A 19,550-nucleotide genomic window follows, 5' to 3' on the forward strand; every position below is an offset into this window, starting at 1 on the left:
TTGGTGGATGAGAAACTTTTCCGGAGGTGTTTTCGTTCCTACGAATTGAGCATTTTTTTCTCTTCGTCGGAAAAATTATCGTCTCGGTAAGTTCCTGATCGTGTCGCACGATCTTGGCGTAAAATTTTATCACGCGGCGTGTACGATTCGAACGCTTCTTATCATTTTCGTTTATGTTACTTCCGGATTTACTGCAGAAGTCGTCGCAGCGGTGCGAGTTCAAGATAAAAATTTTAATAGCATCGCAGGACACGTTATTTTTAGATGGGATCGTTTCGTGACCGAAAGGAATCACGACTTGTCGCGTGCAAAATCATTTACAAGTATTTTGGAAAAAAACTTATGCAGGTGAATATTAGAAATTCATCCTAATCTTTGAATTTTTCAAGATAATTCAATGATGCTTGAAACGCGAACGTGAAAGAATTCTAAATACGTAACAAACAAGAACATCGAAGACGACGTTGGTCGGTGAAAAAAGTGTAGCATAAATTTTTCGTTCCAAAATTTTCATATTCATTTTTCACTTTCAGACCCATTAGCTAAATTCGCTCGATTAATTGCTGCTGGAATTTGAATCGCTAGTGGATGATGAATCAGCGTTTTCAGAATCTGTTTCGCTGCTTGAACTTGACTTGCTATCGGAGGATGAAACTTTGGACGTTGAATCGTTTTCGGAACTTAACTGGCTGCTCGAACTTGCCTCGCTACCACTGTTTGATATGCTCGAATCGCTGGAACTTATCGAATTGCTTGAACCGTTTGAGCGTAGTAATTTTCATACCGTGGAATCGGTCGCAAAAATATGCAGATGATTTGTTATTTATCAAGAATACTGATTGTTTTTAATATAATTTTTTTCCTGAAGGCTCTTAACTCTCATCCAGCTTATACTTGTTAGTTCGTCGAAGATGATCTTCCAACAATTTTTCACCCTGGTATTTTCAACACTTACACAAGCCGACGAGTTACTTACGAAGACAATTCGTACCTCACGATTTTAACTTGACACATTTTACGAGTCGTATAGTCCCGCCAATGTTTTATTTATTTATCCTCTTATCGCCAGCAAATTTTAACCTGGTGTCTGCGAGTGGATGCGGATAATCGTTGAATCGAGTTGCACGAAAACGTTCTTTATTCTAATCTTGATGTGGGAATCTTCGAAGTTATAGACACTTTTTGAAAAAACATAACATTTCTGAAAAACAAAAAATTTGAAAAAAAAAATGTACGAATTAGGAAACACGTAATCGTTTTGTTCAGGAAAAGTAATAATTAAGAAGGAAAACGTAAATGTTTGTCGATAAAATATTGAATATCGATTTATTTTCGGTAAGACCCGAAGTTCAAATTAACTTAAAATTTTCTTGCACATCATTTTGTTGCAAAATTCTGTAAGCCTTAGATTTTTTCATGCGGGAGTTTTTCGGACGGACCGACATACTGACATATTTCGAAAAAACCTGTTTTTCGGATTCTGGAGGTTCGAAAACTTGAAGATTTGTGAAATTAGAAAAATTGATTTTCGATCGAAATTAGTGTTTTTTTTTTTTTTTTTATATCACCAACAATGATGAAAAATGAAAATTCGAATGTAACAAATCGAAAGAATTCACTTCTACGTTATTCAATATTGATTCTCATCGTCTCTGGTTTCTTCACTCCCGTATTGAAAACCGGAATTAATAATAACGCTAGCGTCAAGTCAAGAATTTCAACCGTATCAGATCGGTGGAAACGAATCCTTAAACATCAAATTCGGTTATGAGATTGTTTTCCAACTAACTTCTTCTTCAATTTGAAATCCATTTCATCAGGAATAACAGTTTTGAATATTATAAGGCTCAGGAACGATTGTCTTTTTGGGATTATTTTGGAATAGGATTTAGGCAAACAAACAAATTAACAATTTTTCATGTAACCGCAATTCTATTTCATACGCAAGACGTCGATATATGTAGGATACAGAGTAGGCACGTATTGTTTATGTGAAGGAATTATTTTAAATTCATGTATATTCTAACCTAATCGAGAATCGACCTTGCCGGAAAACGGGTTCTAAGTGTAGAGTTACTTAAAGCTAGTTAGTTTCAAGTAGGTCCAACACTTTTCGGATAGGATAACTATGTCAGATCAATTCATTACACCAGCAAAATTTCATTTACCATGTAGCGTGTAGACGCTAATAAATTATACATACTGTTATTGGGCCTTTGAATTGCAGCTCCACAAAGAGATTCGTGTAATTCTAATTTTTGATGAAACAATCTTATGGAGATGTCGGTGGACGTTATAAATTAAGTATCAAAATGAGACATCACCGAGTTTTCGTTGCGAGATTTCTTTTCAATCTTTCACTTTAAAATGGATTTCAACCCCGTCTCGGTGTCCTTCACTAGTGTAGAAATCAGACCAGAAGACCCATGGGAAGTTGATTTGGTAGTGGATTTTGAATCATCTTCAGAACTTGAATCGCTACCGGATTTTGAATCATCTCCAGAACTTGAATCGCTACCGGATTTTGAATCTTCACTCGAAGTTGAATCGATAGTGGTGGATGAATCATCGGAGCTTGAATGGTTTTCAGAACTTGACTGACTCGAATCCTTTGAACTGCTTTTGCATGATCCGCCGCTGACGGTGGCGGGTAAAACCGACGCAAAGATTGCGAGGGTGAAAACCAGTAACACCGTGGTCTGTTTCATGCTGCGGAACAAATGAAATATATGCAGATGACTTATATTATTATTTTTTCGTAGGTACTGAGGCAAAAAGATTTTACATTTCAAAAAAGGCAAAGGGTAAAACTTACGTTGACTTTGGTTAACTTTGGTTCGTCGACGATGGTCTTTCAATAATATGCCGTGCCGGTTTTTCTACAACGTTTATATATTATATCGACGAGTTATCCTCCGAGGCAACTCGTGCCTCACGATTTCAACTGAAAACATTATTCCTCTCATCGTTTCGAGCGCACGATACTTGATAATGCGGAAATCGTTGAAGAGACCTTGACGCAAATGTTGTTTATTTGAAGCTCAATGCTGCGGGTCATTTTGAAATTACATTCTTCGGTTTTGCTTTTGTAAGTGAAAAAAAAGTCCCCCGACATTCGTAACCAGGCTTATTTTATTCGTGGAATTTTTACGATAATAACGATGACTTTGTCGTTGTTTACAATGAAAAATTTCTTCTCGACTTTCATCGTGCATAGATTGATGCATGTCGCAGAAATGAACAAACAGCTGTGTGGCATTATTTTCGCCTATATTATCCCTTTGATATCAGAATTTAACGAATGCACGCTCATTGACTTGAGTTCAGTTACAGGTTGCAGAATGCATTGTCTTATTTTCATTTTTTTTTGGTCTAGTCCCTGCCGTAATTATCGTCATCGCTAACTATCGTTACGTTTCGAATGATTTTCTTTCCCGTGAAAACATGTTGTTTCGGATTTTTTTCTCTTTATTGTCGGAGGACGAGTTGTATGTGAATCAGTGGGAAATCGAAACAATTAACATCTTCATAATTGCTGTCGTCGTCGGGGATTGATTTACCTCCGTACTGAAAACAGGAATTAACGATTAAGCGGATGACACGTCGAGAATTTCATCCGTTTCATATAGATGGAATCATATTCTTTGAATATGGAAGTTCGAGCCGAATTACTTGCAACTTATCGATCTTCGTTCAGGCGATCGTCTTCCAACTAATTTCTTCCTAAATTCCACATTCCTTCGAATGAAAAATGAGAGATTTCACCGCAATCCTTTGAAAATTATCGTGGGATTGAGGTGTTTCGGTATATGGGGATTTTCGAAAAAACAGTTCAACAATTTTTCATACAAGCACAATTTTATTTTCAATGCAACGTGTCTCTGTGCAGGTTGGATACATATTTTTGGTAATTTCATTTCTACCGTTATCGTAAATTCGGATTTTTTGCAAAACCTCGGGTTTCGAGGTCCGAAGTCGTGCTCAAGCTGTATCGAAACAGAATGTCGTAACGCAGACCTTCGGTAAAATTCTTAACTACCCTGGTTAAAGATATAGATATATATGATTTGCATATGCATATGGAATAATAATTAGACACGGCTTGGTTCTTCGATCTTAGATCTTCTCACTACTTGGTCAGGATCGTCTTAAGCGTCTTCTCGAGATCCTTTACTGCTGAAGACACCAATCCCGTTGATGTTGAATCAGAGGTGCCCGCAGCCTTGTCAGACGTACTGGAACCGTCGTTGGAGTCAGAATTGGTGCCGGTGTCTGTGCCTGGACTTCGCCGCATGTGAGGCTTGGCATTGACGGCCGGCAAGACAGCGGCAACGATTGCGACGGTCAGAATCAGCAAAAGCGTGGCGGACTTCATGCTGCGGAATCGATGAAAATTACGATTAATCATTTTTCGAGAAAACTCACCGGTTGACGCGATTTTGAAAACTCGGAGATTCCTATTTACGGAGAGCCGAGGAGACGTGTGACTTACGTTGATGGTTTTAGCGGGTCAACGAAGGTTTTCCAACTGTGCTCTTTGCCCGTTTTCCCAATCCTTTTATACCTGCTTATTTACCGCGTCGCAACGCCACGCGTCTCACGATTTTTGAGTAAAATTTTAACGCCCGGCATAATTTCTCAAGTCCTTTGTTCATTTTTTTACGATCGGCAGTAAGCGCATCGCGACCGCAAAAACTTCAATTGAAATTTTGTTCGCAGTCAAGCGTTCCAAAAGTTGAACATTACCAAAAAAATAACGTTAGAGTCAATTTTTCAGAGAACTACTTTCAGCCGTGCAGATAATACGGATATCGAGACAATTTTGTTTCTTTTTTAAAACAGTTTACCTCGAAGACGTTAAAATAATAAGTCGTGCCATAGATAAATTGTAACAACATTTTCATGAAACTCGATTCTCCGATTCCCGGGCACTCGACACGGTCGCGATGCGCTTACTGCCGATCGTAAAAAAATGAACAAAGGACTTTTAAATTTTACTCAAAAATCGTGAGACGCGTGGCGTTGCGACGCGGTAAATAAGCAGGTATAAAAGGATTGGGAAAACGGGCAAAGAGCACAGTTGGAAAACCTTCGTTGACCCGCTAAAACCATCAACGTAAGTCACACGTCTCCTCGGCTCTCCGTAAATAGGAATCTCCGAGTTTTCAAAATCGCGTCAACCGGTGAGTTTTCTCGAAAAATGATTAATCGTAATTTTCATCGATTCCGCAGCATGAAGTCCGCCACGCTTTTGCTGATTCTGACCGTCGCAATCGTTGCCGCTGTCTTGCCGGCCGTCAATGCCAAGCCTCACATGCGGCGAAGTCCAGGCACAGACACCGGCACCAATTCTGACTCCAACGACGGTTCCAGTACGTCTGACAAGGCTGCGGGCACCTCTGATTCAACATCAACGGGATTGGTGTCTTCAGCAGTAAAGGATCTCGAGAAGACGCTTAAGACGATCCTGACCAAGTAGTGAGAAGATCTAAGATCGAAGAACCAAGCCGTGTCTAATTATTATTCCATATGCATATGCAAATCATATATATCTATATCTTTAACCAGGGTAGTTAAAAATTTCATCGCACGAGTAATAAAAAGCATTCGTAGCGATACCGCGTTAAATTTTTACTTCCAAATCGTGTGGTGCGAAGCGTCATTGACACTAATTCGTTTCTTCACATTCCGATAGCATGAAGTCGATCTTTCTGTTCTTCATTTTGACCATCGAATTGATACCCTAATGGAGAATTAGTTTACGCAAGAAAAAGTCATGCGGTGTCCGCCGTTGGTATTGAAGAGACAAAACAGAAAAAACAAAAAAATTGGCATTTGTTTTTTCATGACCACGTCTTGTCGAACGGATCCAGTGAATCAAATGAATGAAGCGGTGGTACGAAAAATGCACTTGTTGTAAAGGAGGTTTCACTTTCATGTGTGATCACTGCCAGGACTATTCTTCCTCAAATTTCCATCAGCTAATTTTATTTGCAGTTCACTTTTGAGGTACTTGTTCTATCTGATTTTATTAATAAGTCGATCTCTAGTTAACTATAGATCTAGTCTTACTTGGATTTATTTTTTCATTATTTCAATTTTTTGCAAAGCCTTATTACCTAGGAGGAAGATTCTTCAGCGTTATTGAGATAATTCGCTGTCAGGACATTTATAATTATGATGAAAAAAGAAGAAAAAACATCGCACTCACTTTCACCAAATGCATTCACTTGCGCATTTCGGATTCTTCTAATTAACCCTTCCATTTTCAGGCGCGAAGGTTTCCGATATTGTTTTTCAATTCAATCGTTACTTGAATACATATTTTATCGTAAACGTGGTTTCATTTTTCTCTAGCCCTTATCTTTTGATCCTTACATCCCTCAAAATGCCTAAGATACACGCACTTTAACCGAATTACTCTACACTCTTGAGGCAACTGATCGGTGAAATTGTAAAGGTCGTGAAGTAAGAGGAACAAAACCTTCCCCTGTGTTTGCGCATAAAATAATGATAAACTGTATGCTTTATCGTATACACAATATTATATGTAGACACGGTTAAATCCGAGATAAAATTGTCAATTAAGAGTATTGATTCGACACCCTTGAATTGCATCCGACACCTAGAGAGTTAGAGGTTTTGACCGCCGCGTCAAAATGTGGTTCGAAAAGTTTATTCTGCACATTGTTATATGTTGGTTGGACCATTGTCTTCCCTAAATTGGCTCCCATTGTTTGTTGATGGCATCGCTAATTACCTAACACTGTTCGACCCCTCCTTCTCGGCACCGACTTCCAAAGGGTTTCGGGATTTCCCAGATTGTCTGGAATTAATTCCTACAGCTTTGCTCCACCCACTTCGTGATACTCGGGTTGTAATCTATTACGCCTAGGATCAGTCTCCCTCCCCTTCTCTCTCTCTCTCTCTCTGTCTTTCATCGAACGTTCTTCCGAGCATGGTTGCCATCGAATCGAGCCGCAAAGGGAGAGCCAAGCCGGAGAAGCGTGATCCTTTCCTACACTCCAGCAAAAGTCAAAGCTTCCGCCTTGAACTTGTCGTCGTTGGTTCGCCGAGCTTTCGAGGTCCGTTGGCGACACAAAGCCTTTATGCTTCGTTGTCGCGGGCATTGCGCACTTCGCGTTTCGTTTCGTTAGTTCGCCTTCGCCCAGACGACGATTCTGCGGCGACTCCATTCTTTGAGAGTCCGGCGCAGCTCGGATGCTCGAATCTACGCACGTATGGAAGGGTGCAACCGTACCGAGTAAAAGGTACAATGCGACATGCGTTTACGAAAACTTGTCCGCTTTACATGCCCGCCACTATTGTTCTCGTTCATCGTCGTCGGTGTTTAATGGTTATGGTACGTACGGTATTTTTCGCTGCATGGTCTCGAAACCAATGCACGCAGGCGAGCAGCTTCTCCTTCACCGTAGTTGCGCCGATCTTCCAACACTTCCATTACACCTACAACCAGACTTGGCTTCGCTGCAGCTTTGAGGGGGGAAAAGTTGAGTAAAATCACCGATTTTACAACCCGTAGATCATCGGTCGTATCGATTGTCTACTCGTGATAAAAATTACGCTATCCAATCTCTTTCAAAGATGATCGTGAGCCTTTGAGCTGGGAATTGAAAATTGCTCGTATAACGCGACTCGGAGTTTGACTGCCTAAATTTATGTCCCCAATTCTCTATCCACCGTTCCAAGGTACGATAAACGGTCAAACTTTTCTAATAGAAACCTTCCGTTTGAGTAACTCGACGTCAACTTATCACCTCCTCCAGCTTCTCTCCCCATTCCTTTCTTCTGCACTCACGCGTGGAGGCTAAAGAGATGATTAAATTTCTCGCCGAGTCGAGATCTTCAGGATCGCATAAGGGACCAAAAACTGGAACCAATTGTCTTATCCTCTCTCCTCATTCTCTTTCTCTCACAGCTATTTCAATACGATAGCTACTCCATTTCGGATTTTTAGACGTCGGTTTGTTTCTCCGGAAGCATAAAGTGCCGGATTTCCAACGTTCAACATGACGGACAAAGTCCTTTACCTGTAGCTCGTATAATCCTCCTCGTCTTTTCGTTCTATCCACCAAGTCGCCACTTTTATCCTGTCAGCTTGTGAAGAAGGGTAAGGAACGCTGGACGCCCGGCTACCGTTTCAGATTTTGTTAACTGATACCGAAACTACGCTAACTAGCTCTGTGATTAACGAGCTCAGGCTTCCAACTTCGACCTTGAAGGGTGCAGCAGCTACGCATCGGTGTTCGGGACGCGTGCAGGCCGAATGAAGGATCGTTCTTTCTCTCTCTCTCTCTCTCTCTCTCTCTCTCTTTATTATGTTTCACGTTTATTCTCATTGTTATTCTTAATTTTATTACTACTTTTAATTTATTTTATATATCTTCCTGTACTACCTATTCTTATCCTGCATCTATCAAATTGTGCACTATTATTTTATTCCTATCGTCGGTTCTTTAAATTGTAAACCATCATTATTTTCATTGATTATCAACTCTAAATTGTATATTTATTATTAGTTAACTATTTATATATTTTATCTTCCTGGTTCATAGTTAGTAATATATCCTTTTTATTATATTACACTTCTGTTATGTTACATTATTATCACTAGATCTAATGTAAAATCCTGATCTTGTATCTTATGTTACTTGCCTTAAAACCCAAGTGGGTCATGGCATAAATAAACGTGATCTATCTCTCTCTCTCTCTCGTTTCGATATATATTTATACGTCGATCCGTCTTTTTAAGTTTAATTTATGATTGTTTCGGAAGCAGAATTGACGTTCATTTCTTGCACCAAGTCCAAGACGGCAAATCAAAAACTTTCAACACCGAGGATAATTAATTTGTAAAAGTCTGACAAAGCTCGCGAAAGACTGAGACGGTTATTTCGTCGCGACGCTGATTACCTGCCCTTTATCTTCACCTTCTCACCTTTATTGCTTATTTATTCCTTTTCTCTATTCGTCTAATTATTCTTATTTTTCTCTGTTGCGGCGTCACATTTATGCATACAACGCGATACTCTTTAACGTTGGACTTTTAATCAAAATCCTCCGTAGATAATGAGATTCGACGAATATTTTCTTAAACCTGACACCCGTATTATCCGCAGCTGTATCAAGTCGTGCAGACAAAGTGTTATTTAATAGCCTCAGATTATACAGACGGGCAAATAATGAAACGAGTACAGCGAGCCAAATGACTCATGAATATTAATCCATTTATGAATCGTTTTACGTTAAGAATATCGAAATAACAATAGGAAAGTGTAATTCTATTTCAGAGGGTGAAAAGCGTCGGCCGATTCAAAAGTCACCCCCTCCCAGGTCTCTCGTTTTTCCATCCCTTTCTCTTCTAATTCTCATACGTCAAACAAACGAGGGTTATAAGGATAATAAGGATAAAAAGATCGTCGTTCGGGATAAGCACTCTGTAAAGGGGTGCAGAACCGTCCTGACGCGAATACATCTAAAACATTTTGTGATAATGACCAGAGAATAATTAAAATCTGATTTATAGCCTCATTACGAAATATTATAGGTATACAGTTGGGCTCCCTCAAGGGTTTGTGTTTTCTCAAAGGTTGCTTCGGGGTGTATATTATTACGCCTTTACGTTGTACGGATCGAGGGTGTTTTCTTTTTATACTATGAAAAATCACACCTTCGTTGGGTCGACGAAATTACATTATTCAGAGCTTGCGTATAGTCTGATTATAAATGTCGCGGTGCCAATTCCAAAAGGGCTTTATACTTATTTTACGTCCTTTTCGCTTTATATAGCTATCTGAAATCAAAAGGGTGCATAATTTCTTTTTTTTCTCTCATTGCCAACCGTTCCATATAAAAAATTTATACGATATACATTCTTTTGGCTTCAAGCATTTTTTTTTTCCAACACTTGGCTTGAAAATAATGTTACGGAACGATTGGCAATGAAGGAAAAAAAAATTATACGCCCTTTGATGTGCTGCTAGAATTTTATCATTTCTCACGTTATCAGAAATGTGATTTTTACCAAGACTCGCATTCGTTTTGCCGAAAAATAATCTATACCCCATGATTTAATCACGTTGAAGTTAGTATCGTTACCGTAACGATTCATACTGTTGAAAAACCGTTATTTCGCAATTTTGAAATTGTCCGAAATTCGTTAAACCTAAATAAAACCAAAAGACACTAATATTTCGAAATCTTAGTTCCTTAAAAATCATTGTAAATTTAAGATAATACATTTCTTAAATCGATGTCAATTATTTCATCGTACAGTGGATTACATTTCTGATCATTTGCAGAAGATTATAACCGACGGTAATTGGCTTACGGTTTATCGACCGTATTCGTACTGTTTGAAAAGCCATCTAATACGTATCCGCACACCGCTGGCTTTCGGATCTTCGGAAATGCTGGTGGGGAATTGATTGAGCAAACTTGTGATCCTCCCGGCTTAGGAACGGTGACTGTGCAGAATTCTGGATCAGAGTAATTACCGATTGCCATTTCGAAATTATTGCGGTGAGCGTTGTCTACGTACGTAGTATCCTCTTACCTTTTCTTTTTCTCACCTTTGATCATCACCTGCGTTACTCGCTTACTCAGACGTCGTAAAGAGGAACGAGTCATCCATTTCTCTCTCTATATATATATATATATATATATATATATATATATATATATATATATATATATATGTAAGGTGCATTCGAGTCGTGCACTCGCTTCGGCATATACGTACGATAATTACGTAGGTGCGATTTGAACTTTCGTGGCATATCGTTGACACTGAGCAGACACGCGATGAAACGAAATAAATGTCTCCCCCTCTCCCCTCAATTTACATTCACCGTCTCATTAGCTCGGTTTAATTGCACCCCGTTGTGCTGTTGCTGCTGCTGCTGCTGCTGTGCTTTTTTAACCAACCTTTGACGGCTCGCCGACCGCGGTTAATGAAGATATTCACGTTTGTCTTTTATTGTATATTCGGTATGCCTATGCGTGTCCATTTAGTATCGTTGTGTAATTAATTATCAGGGCAAAGTGTTACGGACATTCAGGCTTCGAAGCATTACCGACGTCAAGGTAGAAGGAATCGAAACTAAAACAGCGCTTTTTCAAAATCATAGGCATGAGGTTTAACCCTTAGCTGACAACTTTGTCTGGTATAACATTGCTGGCATCTTGAGATCGCGCAACGAAGCAATTTAATATTTTTACCTGAATTATTTTTTATGGGGGGGGGGGGGATTCACGTAAGTGTATTTCACGAGACGAAAAATGTCGCAACGATAATTTTTAATTTGGAGGTAGTAAAAAAATGTTTTAAAAAGCAGAAGTTTTCAAATTACGAAAATCTCGATTAAAAATCTTTAAAACACGAAGGACCCCAAGGTGCCAGGTAAAGCTTAATATATCTCTCAACATAATTTTTTCAACCTGTCCGGCTGACTTGTCCTATAAATCGTATACCGTTGAGAAACGAAACTCTGTATATAATGTACAGCGTGAATTTTTTAAACGATAGAACAGTCAGTCATCTGGTATAGTTTAATGCGCACGCGCGACAATTCGAGAACGGTTGTTTGCCAGGGTGATCAACCGTCGTGAACGTAACCTTAAAAATTTTATACAGTCACCGGTGAAAAGTTGTCAAATAAAACCTTCCAACAGCGGCCATCTTTGGGACTAAAAATGTTGTCCGTTATTGAGGAGTGTCCGCTATTCAGAACAATATTAAGGTGTGAATTGTGCTTCGGGAGATTTTTAGACTGTTGGTTGTAAAGAGGAATCCGTTTAGCGAAAAATTTCACTGTACTTAACACCGACCACCTGTAACAAAAATTTTTCAGGTTACATACATCGCGGCGAATTGTCGTCTAAATTTGCGACAGTTGGTCATCCTGGGAAACAATTGCTCTCGGATCGTAGCGCATGCGCGTTAAAATGTAGCAGATGACGAACAATTATTTCGTGTCAGGAATTCACACTGTATACTATGAATAATATCAACTCCGCGAAGATCGTGTCTTAAAATCCTTTAAAGTGGTTCGTGCTTTTTTTTTTTTTTATTTTTTTTTTTCTGTTTCCATCCGCGCGTGCGAGTATCGAATCGCATGGACGTGAGGGAGCGGACAAACGCCGGATAAAGGAGGCCTAATGATTCGTATTCAAATTTCTGTCGGGTTTGGGGGAGGATAAAGAGGAGGAGGAGGAGGAGGAGGAGGAGGAGGAGGAGGAGGAGGGTCGGGGTTTTGAAAATTAATTGAATTCGAGGCCAAACATGCGGGGAGGGACGAACCCTGGAATTATACGGAATCATTAAAACTTGTTCGCTTGTTAGCGAGCGAGTCAGTGAAGTTGCTGTTGCTCAGCTTCGTCGTTGTGGCGCTACGATATCATCTTCCGATGCTGCAGGGGAGCTAAGAAAAATAAAGGATGTTTTAATCCTTTGTGTTTTATTTCAAGTTTCTTTCTTTTTTCAGTTTTTTTTGTTTTTTTTTTTTGTTTTTTTACTACCGTTTTTATTCAAACCCTTCAACTCGTTGTCTTTTTATTTTCTTGGTTTTTTTTTTCTCTCTCTAACGGGTTAACGGGAAAACGACGAATACACTTCACTCCAATTACGAACCCTGTTCAGCTTGTTCGGTATTTTTATCCCTCTCACTCTGTGTTTCCATGACGATGTACATATATTTTTTTTCCATATAAATGTGTACAGCTAAATAAAACCGTAAGAACTAGTCGCTTCTCGAAGATGTTACAGACTCGGTATCATTTTATCATAATAATACTTATAAACTATTCATTACTGCTGAATCGAATGGTGTGACAGTGTTTTCGTAGTGATCGGAAATATTGTTTCGAATTATATTCGTCTGAATATCCTACATTGTTGATAAATTTTATGATTCGATAAAAGGCGGTGGATGATTTATTCGGTTGATCGTAAGTTCTTTGAATTATTTAAATTATCTGTATTCTTAAAACCTTCTACTTTTTCTCTCTCTCTCTCTCTCTCTCTTCGCCTTAGAGCCAACTCCATCAAATCTTTCATGTAACCCTCAGCTCATGTATTCCATATAATGCGTATATATTATAACGAATATAATCCCCGCATATCTCGAACACGTCCGATCCTGTCATCGTCGCGTTTATTTTAATTGGAATTTTTATACGACAGATATCCGGTCGTGATGTTAATTTCGTCGCGGTCACTATCTTATTATATACAGTCAGAGAGATCGTTTTGCCCTTGCCCAATATTGCCTCTGATCTAATCCGCGTGTTATTATATCCAAATATAGGTATAACGGGAGTGAAAATTTTCAGATATATTTAATCGTCACCGGGATTCGTAGAACATACCATCGTGATTTACACCGTCTCTCATTCTGCATGTACGATACTTGCATTGTCCATAAACTTTCCTCACTTGTGTAATAAAGTAATACTTACCTGGATTACGGGGGAGAAAAGAAAAAAAAAAAACAAAAGAAAAAGGAAAATGAAATGGTGTAAACAAGTCAAGAAAACGTTGAGTTTTTCTCAAAGAAGGGCGAAAAGGGGAAGAGAAAGATTCCGGGGTCCTGTTGATCCCGAGGCTGAGTCAAGATTTACACCGGCGATATTGCGAAAATAATAATATATCAGGCAATTTCCGGAAGCAAACAACTTTCCTTGTCGACGTCGTTGACGTCATACGACATGGCGGAGAGAGAGAGAGAGAGAGAAAGAAAAATAAAGAAACAAAAAGAAACTGTATCGCGAATTACATCACGGACGTCAAATAAACCGGCTGTTTGAATCACGCGGGAGGAACAAACATAGCCTAAAGGTATTATTTTACCATCAAGAATACGCGTATACCTGTCCAATCAATTCTTGGTACCCGATTGTGTAACTTCGATCATATCAGAAATCGTCCTAACCTGTGTAACTTTTACGCCTACTCTGCAAACAATCGCTGAAAAGGCAAATATTATACTCATCCAACTTTTATTACACTGTCTTAAGGTCACGTAACAGTCATACCTTTACCGACTGAGCAAGCTCACCCTTTTTCTTCGTATATTAAATGAAGAAATGAACGGAAATGGTTCAAATTTTCACTTATCTTTCAAAAAAAGCTTGTGGTTTTTTACATCCGCACTAAACAGCGCTTGAATACCTAGATTGAGAAGTGCAGTGCGTATAACGTGAAACTACCGCCATTCGGGTGAGTATTTTCCCTTCGGTCTGTTTGCTTTGGGCTGGTTGCCGACATCCCTTATAATAGCTGCCGTTACTGCGGCATTGACGTTAGGTGCCACCTGATACGTTTGTTGACGTTTCGAGGAGCATGACTAGGAGAGTTTTTGCCCTTTCCGGGAGCTTCATGGCTTCAAGTGTCGCTGGGATCATGACGGTATTTGCCGAGTTCACACGCCGTTAACCTTCTCATTCACCGACGCTTGGCTACGTAATCGCATTCAAGAAGCAACCGTGAGGTCACAGACACGGTACCTGCACCCATGATGCAAGGAAACGGTCTCAGTCTCCGCATATCCAAGACGATGTCACAGAAGTCACGTAAATAGGTTACTCATTTATTTCCGTGTATTCTGTTTACCGAAAATACCGATGTACAACGATGCAAACACGCGGAATGACAAAATATCAAACCTACACGACATCGCCTTGGATACGTTTTACGATTGTTTCAAATGAAGCGCATGTGCGCATCGCTTCACCTTATTTCCTTGCATCATGGGTAGGTACACCGGACAACGTCACGACTGTTATCTCAGTTCGTCTCTAGAGGGATAATATCTTCTTCTTCTCATACTTGTCTCAATATTACCATTGTGTACCGCGTGTAGACGCACACGCGTCTCCAATCGATTCGATCCGACTTCAACTGACCCACGAAGATGGTGTCATGCTTCCATGCTTGCACGGTAATTTAAAAACGTTCATCTCTCTTGTTGGCTCACGGCTCGTGTGACGGAGGCTTCTGCATCCATCCAGCTGTCCGATATCGTTCAAGAAATCAACCTCCGACGCCACTCCCATAGCTTATAATAAAACATAACCCATGCACCTTTTACACCATATATATGTGTATGTACCACATATACAATCGTGCAACATACGCACGAGTATAAGGTACAAGACATCCAGGAAGTAGACAATGGTCGATCAATTATCTTGTCAGGACTTTTGACCTTGTTCTTTGTCGTTATTATTATTTATGTTATTGTTATATTGTGTATTTTTTATTGGACTCTGGAACATGCGGCTTCGTTCTTTTTCTTATCTCTTCTTCTCAACATCTATGCCTGTAACACGCAGAATACTGTTACGTACGTTTTATAGACTCATACAACGTTCTGTAACGCGTTACTGTTCACTGAAATTGGTCTGTGGATTAACTTTATAAAAATTTTCACGCGTAATCTAATGTTGGGAAAATCGAGTCTTGAGAAAACAGTGACAAGCTCGGTGCGTTTTTTTTTTTTTTTTGTTTTCGTACACAGCTTTTACCACATCTGGACAAACAGATCGTGTTCTTTTCCCCTTTTTTTCCCTACCTCTTTATCTCGCAAGGCACGACGCTAAGAACTGATTAAATTGTACAATATTTAGCCAATAACACGACGGTTGCAAACGTATTATTTTCAAAAACAGAATTTCAAGCTAAGTCCTTTTAACCTGAAGATTGGAACGATTTTTTTTTCATTACTGATCTCTCTTTTACCAGATTTGTCAGTTGGCGAAAATCAATATCGTATTAATAATTATGTGTAAATTTTTAATGACCGCAACGAGACTTTTCTAACCTTGGTTTACACAGTTTTTTTTCTTTTCTGACCAGACTGTACGTCCTTAACTCGCGTGTACGGGAGTACGCCCTCAGCTTGGAATCGAGTACTTTTGAAACAGTAATGGTTTTATCGTCACTATTGCAGCTGTGCTGTGCTGCAATGAATGGAGGTTAGGGAGGCAGGGAAGAGGACCGAGGGGTACCCCGGGGGAGAAATTGTCTTTGCCAATTCGCGTAATTGCTCCAAGAGTCGGCTGGTTGGCGACGGGGGGAGGGGGGAGAATAACTCGCTACAGTTGTTCTTAAATGGGTTCGTTTCAGCGTTGGATCTAACGCATCGGAAAAACGGTTATATTGCTCCGGGTCCTATTACTATTAGGTTGGTATTACTTACACCGGCAAATCCGGTTCACAACTCCGCCTTTATCCGCACCACTAATTTGATATTTCCATTAGTTTCCTAATCCTGGAATTTTCCGAACCATCTGCCATCGAGTATATGCGTGCTGCTTTCTCTAATTATATACATTCCATCTACTCTGCACGCTTTTTCACTCTCCATTTTCACGAACCGATATAATCATTTACTTTTTTAGATATATATAACGCATATATTTATTTATTTACTTACAATTGTAACTTATTTTTTCGCACACTCTTTCAACTCGAATATATATAGCTAAATTTTCAACCGCGATGATATCTCGCCGAGTGACAAAAATGTTTCACAAAGATTCTACGAGATGAGGAAAAAGAAATTGAATTACTTTTAGTTGGGTGTGTGTGGGAAAAAAAAAATCACTTTTATTCTTCGTCGTCTGATTCGTTGTAAAGATCTGAGAAAGCAATCTTCTCCCGTGAGCAGAGTTGAAACAAACGTAAATAAAAATCTGAAAACGAAGCGAATGAATGAAAACAAGAGAAAAAGAAAGAAGAAAATCAAAAAAATCTTCGTTGAAAAGACGCAATTTCAATGACACAAAGCGGTTAATTATATATAGCTACACTGAATGATCGGCGAATATATATATATATTTCGCAAAGTGTATAACACGTATAGTGTAGATGTATATATATATATATATATATTATAATTTAATGTGTAGGTATATAAAAGCTTCGGGCTCGAGCTTTTAGGCGCGGTTGCTTTCTGCACCAGCAGGGATAACGAAATATAATTGTCCACAAATTTTTGGAAAGGTTGTATATACGTGTTGGTTGAAATTTTCACCGTCAGATTCATTAGCGAGTGGAAAATTGGGGGAAAGCGGAGGGAAAGCTTTAGGAGAAAATCTCTAACTCGATTTTATCCCGCGCGGTATAATTCAATAATGCGCTTTCGCCGTGCGAACGGAATTTCAAAACAGGAATGTCAGTGTCATTAATTCCCACGAAGCCTTTCGTTCATTTTATCATATTCGACTTTATCGGATACGAAAATACCATTTTTATTTCTCTGAAATAAATTTTAGTAATACCGATTGCGTGATACGATTTTTGAAAAATCGATCAAACTTCCGATCGATTCTATAAAATGTTCAATATATTCACAGAGATCATAATTTCTTCTCTCTTTCATGTCGATGAAAATTATCGCGTAAAAAACTGTGTTTTTCCGACTTGCTCTTTTTTTTTTTTTTAGCAAAATTATGATAAATTATTTGGTGAATAGAATAGGAAATGGAGGAGAGAAAGAGAAATAGAAGGGATGGTGAAAGAAATTCACCAACGGAAAACAAACGGGCAGCCGTTGTTTGCACGTCGATGAGAAAAGCTGTCCGAACGTCTTTGGATAACAAAGCTTATTCGAAAGCTCCTGGCGCATCTGCAAGCACGGGGCTCGCTTTGCCTCTCGTAGCTAAGCTTTTACCGCCTTCGGCCGACGGCGAAATCTTCTTAAAGCAATTTGTATCCATGGAATAAAAATACACCGAGTGAGCCATCATCCCGTTACTGCGGCCGGATCAGGGAAGATGAAATCTCGACCGTTTCACCTACGCGACTCGTATCTTTAGCCGACTTTTCTTTATCGGCTTCGATGCCGCAGAGGCCACATTAGAAAGTTTCGAAGCTTGATATATGTGTATGTATATATATATATATATATATATATATATATACAGACATATATTCGAATATAGTCGTTGCTGGAAGAGGGATTATAATCGGGAACAAGAATTTTTACATTCAATGAAGCCATTTCCGGCACACGAGGTGAATTCTTATAATTCATCCGGAATTTTGTTCAACATTTTTCTTCATCGTGAAGCGATAATAATATTAGACGAGTGTAATTTTTTTTCAATACTTTGATGAGAATTTATAATAATACAGGAAAATTTAGTTTCCGATTTTGGCAATTATCCCGCAATTTTCAATGTGAAATTGAATTTGCGATGCATATGAAAGGAAAGTCGATTGAGTTAAATTATTGGACAGTTAGAGATACAGTTTGAAATTGAAATAAATTAAATTCGATGAGATAATTGGGAAGAAAAATCCAGGTGTTCTAAAGTTGTGTTTATTCTTACGGTAGAACGAACGATGAATTTTTTTTCCACGAGAAGTAGAAACTCGTTCCCTTTCATTTGTGGATAAAAAAAATCACGCGCAAGTTTTCCGGTGGCGGTGGAAAATATTATTTATAGTCAAGGTGTGTTTACGTGTTGCTGAGTACTAGGCTAATTAAAAATAAAAAAGAAAATGAGGAAAAATACAAGAGGTAAAACAAAATGACGCGAGAAGGTTTCGACGCCTACGTGAATCGCAAATTTTCGTACACCGCGACTCGAAGCACGACAAGCTGGCTGAGATATTAATGGTGTGAGGAAGAAAAACACGCGTATGCTAAATATTGATGCATATTATATACACGAGCGAAGACTGGACGATCGAAACATCTGTCGTTTTAACTTCAGGGCGGGGTTGAAATTCCGAAAGCGTATAATTCCGAATTTTTTTCGTGGCGAAACTCCGAGTAAAGAAATCAGACTTTGACGAAACGTCAAAGTTTCGAATGGTCCGAAACCCGAAGCTTAAAGTTCCGAGAGGGAAAAAAATGCTGAAAAAGCATAAGTCTGACAAGTCAAAGTTTCGAAAGTGTGAAAGTGACGAAATTTAAAGATCTGAAACATCGTAATACCGAATGATCCAAGATTTTCAGTTCTGCAAATTTTCTGGTTTGGTGAAATTTCACCACTTTGATCTTTTTTTGTTTTGGATTTTCGATATTTTTACGTTCGGAATCCTGGTCGTTCTGATTTTCGGTTTTTCTCATTTTTTTTTTACAGCTACTCGTTGATTAAACTACGCTGTGTGAGTATATTTTAATTTTTGGAATTTCACACTATCGAAACTTTATTATTTCGGAATCTTGCGTTTCGGAACTTTGACCCGTCGGTTTTCCGGCCATTCGAAACTTTGTTGTTTCTCCAAAGTTTGATTTCGTTACGTCAAGTTTCGCCGTCAAATAATTCGGAATTTGGCGCTTTCGTAAATTTTCAATTTCGGAACTTCAACCCCGCACCTCAATATCAATACGCAAATCAATAACGCGAAAGGAAAATACAGCCAAGGTTCATATTGTATAATAATATGTGTCGTATAAATGGAGGACAAGTCGGCAGGTTATATTTGGATATTCTTCCTCTTCTTCGTTTTCTTGCATTTTTTTTTTTTTTGTGTTGGAATTCCAGGCTGATCGTTAGAACACGAAGCTTTTCGG

General features: G+C 39.0%; 2 protein-coding genes and 2 long non-coding RNA genes across 4 annotated transcripts in view; 1 reads left to right on the top strand and 3 right to left on the bottom strand.

Annotated features, from left to right (window-relative positions):
* LOC107226948 overlaps nucleotides 1–19,550 on the top strand; it is a 110,486-nt gene that overhangs the window by 63,902 nt on the left and 27,034 nt on the right. The gene's annotated exons all lie outside the window — the stretch shown is intronic.
* Nucleotides 1–19,550, bottom strand: part of LOC107226920 (tyrosine-protein kinase transmembrane receptor Ror) — a 126,349-nt gene that overhangs the window by 58,565 nt on the left and 48,234 nt on the right. The window lies entirely within an intron of this gene.
* Nucleotides 1,913–2,953, bottom strand: LOC124293548. The gene is made up of 2 exons (XR_006903396.1): nucleotides 2,816–2,953; nucleotides 1,913–2,709 (listed from the first exon to the last, which is right to left on the bottom strand). It is a non-coding gene; the product is annotated as an uncharacterized LOC124293548 (long non-coding RNA).
* Nucleotides 3,840–4,774, bottom strand: LOC124293547. The gene is made up of 2 exons (XR_006903395.1): nucleotides 4,493–4,774; nucleotides 3,840–4,376 (listed from the first exon to the last, which is right to left on the bottom strand). It is a non-coding gene; the product is annotated as an uncharacterized LOC124293547 (long non-coding RNA).

Source organism: Neodiprion lecontei, chromosome 3, assembly GCF_021901455.1.
Source record: "Neodiprion lecontei isolate iyNeoLeco1 chromosome 3, iyNeoLeco1.1, whole genome shotgun sequence".
Lineage (NCBI taxonomy): Eukaryota > Metazoa > Arthropoda > Insecta > Hymenoptera > Diprionidae > Neodiprion > Neodiprion lecontei.